Genomic DNA, 6,000 nt, shown 5'->3' with positions numbered 1-6,000 from the left:
AGTTGGAATGCTTTACTTCCCTGGTAGGTTTTCAACCATTATTTATTTGGATGTATTTTTGGCTCATTCCCTCTCTCTCCTTTGTCCAGTAGTTTTATTCCATGTATGTTGGTGAGCTTGCTGGTGTCCCACATTTCTCTGAGATGCTCTTCATTTTTCTTCATTCATTTTTCTCTCTTCTTTATATTGCAAAGTCTCTAACAATTGTCAGGCCTGATATCTATTCTCCCCATTCAAATACACTCTTGGGTCCTTCTGGTAAATATTTCATTTATGTCATTGTACTTATCCACTCCAGAATTTCCATATGGTTCACTCCTTTTTTTTACACATAACTTCTTTATATTTATTAATATTCTCTATTTGTCAAGATATTGTCATCATACCTTCCCTTACTTCTGGAAGCATGGTTTCTTTCAGTTCTTTGAATTTTTTTTTTTAAGATTTACTTATTAATTTTTAGAGAGAGAGAAAGAGTGCACAAATTGGGTAGAGGGGAGGGGAGAGAGAGGATCCCAAAGCAGGCTCCACGTGGAGGCCGATGCAAGGTTCCATCTCAGGACCCGAGATCATGACCTGAGCCAAAATCAAGAGTCAGCCACTTAACTGACAGCCACTCAGATACCCTTTTTTGAAAAATTTTAAAAGATTTTATTTATTTATTTGAGAGAGAGAGAGAGAGAGAGCATGCACATGCATGAGAGAAAGAGAAAGTGAGAGAGAGAGAGAGAGAGAGAGAGAGAACAGATGTAGAGGGAGAAACAGACTCCCTGCTGAGCAGGGAGCCCCATGTGAGGCTCCATCCCAGGACCCTGAGATCACAACCTGAGCAAAAGGCAGACACTTAAGTACTGAGCCACCCAGGTGCCCCCCTTTATGAATTTTTAATAACTGCTTTGAAGTCTTCGTCTGCTAAGTCCAACATCTTGGCCCTCTCTCACAGGCGCTTCTGTTGTATGGTTCACACATTCTTCTTCCTTTTTATGCCTCATACTTTTTGTTGAAAACTGGACATTTTAGATAATAAATTGTAGCAACTCTGAGTGCCGATTCTTCCTCCCAACAATATCTTGCTATAATTATTACTTTATATAATTTTATATCTTAGAAAGAAGCCAAAAGAAAGAAAAACAAATGTATTTATTGATAGAGTTTTTAGAGTTTGAGGCTTATGAATACAGTCCCTTCTTAGATAATTTTGTTTGATCATTAATTCATTTACCTACTTGCAGAGACTATTTTGGTAGACCTTAGTGCTCCCTGAAGTGTGAAGCTTTGGATATTGCTCATCAGGGGACTCAACCTAATGCATGCTGATGTCACCCTGGGATTGTGGCAATTTTAGCAGGGCTTTATGGCTGCCTCTTTCTCAGTTTCTCTGTTAAGCTGTCTCTCTTGGTATCACACCCAGCTGTTTAGGTTTCCTGAATTGCACACTAATTGCTCTATTGTTTTTTTAATATACCCTAGAGTTTAAATTGCCCCATTGTTTGATCTAATTAAATAAAAGCCTTTGATAGGAGTGGTTTTCGAAAGCAAGTTGTTGAGGTTTGTTTTAACCCTAGGGTGGCTCTACTTAGCTATCTCTTTCTGTTTTTTTCTAGTGAACCAGCTAGCCTACAGTTAGGTGATGCTCTCATGGAGCCACCAGCCCTCTCTTAATTGCTTATCATCAAGAGTACTCTTAGTCTTGAACTTTCCCACATTCTGTTCCAAATAAAGTAAGTTCCCTTGGGGAGAGCTTTGGAGTTAGTTCTTTGTTCTTACAATCTGCTTCTTCAACTGAGCAAAATTCCAAAGCCACTGTTGTGAGGGTATGGATGGAGACAGTGGCTATGCCTCTCTTGAGTGACGCTTCTGCCTCATGAGCATGGTGCTGGGTGGAAGCAGTTGCCCCTGGCATTTTCTTGCTTCCTCAAGCATGGAACTTTTGCTTTACAATCATGCTTAGGCAAGGGTGATCAGAGCAATCAGTACTCTTGACCTAAACCCTCTGCCCTGCAACTTGGGCCTGGTTAAAGGAAGGGAGCCCTTACCTCTTGGTCACACTCACCTGGAAATTGTTCTCTGCTACATGGAGGTGGAAAGGGGAGAACAAACCCTGGTTGCTTGCTCTTGTTGCTGAAACACAGTAGCCCTTCACTGAGAACTGGTGGGACAGTGACCCTTATCTTCTTGACCAAACCCAACTAGAGTAGTGCTTCATCATGTCAAGCTCAGAAAGGAGAGAAGGAAGAGAAAACCATGCCTCTGGTACCACAGATTCCTACTTTTCTTATCAATACTTTGTATTCTTTCTGAAATAAATATTTCTTTCTTTACTAGGAACATATGTCTGAAAACTTTAAATCGTCGTTATTTTCATAATTTTTACCAGTTATAGTTATTTCATTCAGGAGAGGGTCTTCAAGTCTTCTCAGACCTCCACTTAGGACTTCTTCGAGAAGGACTTCTTCAAGATACAAAAAAGTATAAACCATAAGAGAAACAAAAAACATATTTAACTGCATTAAAATTAAGAAATTCTCTTAACTAAAGAGAGTATAGCAACAATAGAAAGATAGGGTACATGTTGGGACACGTTTCTTTTTTTTTTTTTTTAAGATTTTATTTATTTATTTGAGATAGAGAGTGAGAGAGCATGAGTAGGGTGAGGGGCAGAGGGAGAAGCAGACTTCCTGTGGAGCAGGAAAGGGGCTTGATCCTGGGATTCCAGGATCATGAAATGAACCGAAGGCAGACACTTAACCATCTGAGCCACCAAGGTACCCCGGGAGAAGTTTTTTTGAAACAAATGTAGCCAGCAAAGTACAGGTATATAGAATATATAAAGAACTTCCCAAAATGAATAAGAAAGACTATAGTCTGATGAAACAAAATGAACAATAGATATGAATCGACAATTTGTGGAAGAAGAAACGTAAGTGGTAAAAATACTCATAGAAACACTTAACCTAAATAATCATTTGGGTAGTACCAATTAAAACCACAGTGAGGTTTTATACATTAACATCATTATATACTCATCAGATTAATAAGAATTAAAATGTCTTAATTTTCAATGCCCAAATTTTGGATTCCAAATACCACTTTCCACTAAAAGAAGCCAGAACACCTTGGGGGACATGGATGATTCCAGGTGGGGACAAAGATAAATACAAGGTAATACATGGAATATCATGTCACAGTAGGTATCAAGGAAGATATCAAAACTGTCAAAGGCCCTTAGGATCCAATTCAAGAAGGTCCCATCACCCAAAATTGAGAAATCTTGGAGCATTATAAAGAACAAGAAGTAGAATGCATTGAAATCCATCAAATATACTTGAATTCATGAGCTTTTATACATTTTTTATCATTATAAATAAAAGATAACACAAAAAAAATAAATTTACAAGTTGTCGTTGAAGGATGGCTGTAAACCATGTCATTTTTCAAGAACTGGTAAATGGTGCAATGAGTCCTCTTTATCTCATCTTTACTATACAAACCCTATCACTAAATAAGTTAATAGTAGAGGAAGGGATACATTTAAAGTATTCCAGCTAGTCAATTAAGAAGGGATGAGAGAATCAGAATGCAGTATTTTGCAACACCAAATGAATCAATGAATCTAGAGATTCAACATCAACTACTAAAATAAAAAAAGTGAGACAACCAGACATTGTGATGGAAAAACACAACACCAATCCTTTAGACTATAGAATGAACTAGCAATTTACAGGAATGTGTCACAAGACATCATGAAGGGGCAATCAGCAAAATTTAGCCTATGGGAAATTCTACAGGACAAACCACCTACTTTCTTAATAAAACAAACACAGAAGGGGAAACAAAAAAAAAAATGGAAATGGAATCTCTAGCTAAAAAAGATGTAAGAGATGTATCAACCAATGGTGATATGCTGATTTGATCTGATAGTCGTTAAAACAATTAAAAAATCCTGTGCCATCCTCATGGCACTGTTGGAAATGTACTATTAAGAAAGTATTTTTTAAGCTGTGGTAATGCTACTGTCGTTATTCTTTAAAATGCTTCTTACAATTCTAATGTAATAAAGATTAAATGGTGGTGATACTTAGGCTTGAGGTTTGCTTTAAAATGATAGATGATAGAGATATATGGTGGATAAAAGAACAAATGAAGCCATATTAGATGTGAGATGATAACTCTTGGAACTGAATGATGGATACATAGGGTTTATTATACTGTTTTGTCAACTTAGGTGTTTGCAATTCTCCATTAAAAAATAAAATTTTTTGACAACACCAAATTTTCATAAGGAATAGCACTCTTATAGACTGCTAGTAGGAGGGGAAATTGTATACGTTAGGGAGCAATACAATAATCTAGAACATTTGAAGATGTGGATAACCTACAAGCAACCAATTTCCTCTCCTGCATATATGTGTGTGTATATGTACATATATGTACACACACATATACACACTATATAGATACCCTCACAGATGTATAAAAGGATGTAGGAAAATGTTTTCAGAGCAGCACATTTTTGCATGTGAAAAAATTTGGAAGCAACCTAGCTGTCCATCAACAGGAAAATAGACAGATTGTGGTATATTCATCAAATGTATTTCAATAGAGCAGTAAAAGTTAATGAACTAGAGCTACATAAATCAACTTTGATGACTCTCACAGACACAATCCTGAGGTGGAAAAAAGGAAAGGGAAAAGAAGCCAATTTTAGAAGAACCCATATATTTTATATAAAGTTTTAAACATACTTAACAATGTTATACTCACATATGTATAAGAATAATTGCAGATAGTGTAAAATTATAATGAAAAGCAAAAGAATGACAGGTGCCAAACTCTAGGCTTTGGTACCTGCTGAGGAGAGCGGTAATAGGTTTGAGGAAGGGTCTAAAATGGGCATCAAATATATTAGTAATACATCAACTGACGTGCTTGGTTTTACACAAGTGCTCATTTTGATATTTTTCTATCATTTTGTAATGTCTGAATTTTTAAATGTCAAAATGTATGAAGGAATAAGATAAAGGTTACGAGCATGGTGGAGTCTGAGCACAAAAGAGGGAGCAAAGACCCAGCCTGGGAAGTTACAGGTAGCTCTGTGGTGAGGGGATATTTGTACTGAGTCTTACAGGATGAAAATAAAATTACCTCTTTCTTCTAAGAGACAGAAACAGAAAGAATGTTCAAAGTAAGATGTGTCATTTTTGTTGTTGTTACTGGGCCTTCAGGCTAACTCAGGGAGCTGACTTTTTTCTTTTTTTTCATTCCTTCTCTTCTCTCTCTCTCTCTCTCTCTATCTTCCTTCCTTTCTTTCTTTCTTCTTTCTTTCTTTCTTTCTTTCTTTCTTTCTTTCTTTCTCTTTCTTTCTTTCTTTCCCCACAAAACTTAAAATATTTACTATCCAGCACTTTCAAAGAAAGTTTGCTGGTCCTTGGAACTTTAAACATTTGCTTCCTGGTAAGTCTGGGTGATCCTGGTTCAGAAACAAAAAAAATCACATTTAGTTATGAAACTTCTTATGGTATCAAGGGAGTAAATGCAATTTTATATTAATTGCAGAGGGAAGAATTATAACTAAAATTCCTTTAAGCAAAAGGAGTGAAATATTGGTTTATAAGTCTGAGAGTCCAGGGTAATGGCTTCAGGTGCAGCAGGATCCAGGTGCTAACATGCTATCATAAGGATTTTGTCTCTGTGTCCCTAGACTCTGCTTTCCTTTCCTCTGTGTTGACTTCATTCTCAGGCAAACTCTCTCACTGTGGTGGAAAAGATGGCCAACAGCAGCCCCAGGCTTATAACTGGGCAGCTGTGCAACCTCCCATTCGTGACTGTTTCAGGAAATGCCTGAGAATACATATTCCATTTCCTGGTTTGGATCAAGTGTCTACCCCTAAATCTGGGGGTGGGTATTATACCTCCTTGGAAAACAGAGCCCAAAAGTGTAAAAAAAAAAAAAAATTCAAGACTGTTCCACAGAAGAAAGGATGAATTTAGATGGTTCCA

This window comes from Canis lupus, chromosome 4 (assembly GCF_048164855.1).
Source record: "Canis lupus baileyi chromosome 4, mCanLup2.hap1, whole genome shotgun sequence".
NCBI classification, from domain to species: domain Eukaryota; kingdom Metazoa; phylum Chordata; class Mammalia; order Carnivora; family Canidae; genus Canis; species Canis lupus.
Note: the sequence above shows the minus strand (reverse complement) of the source record.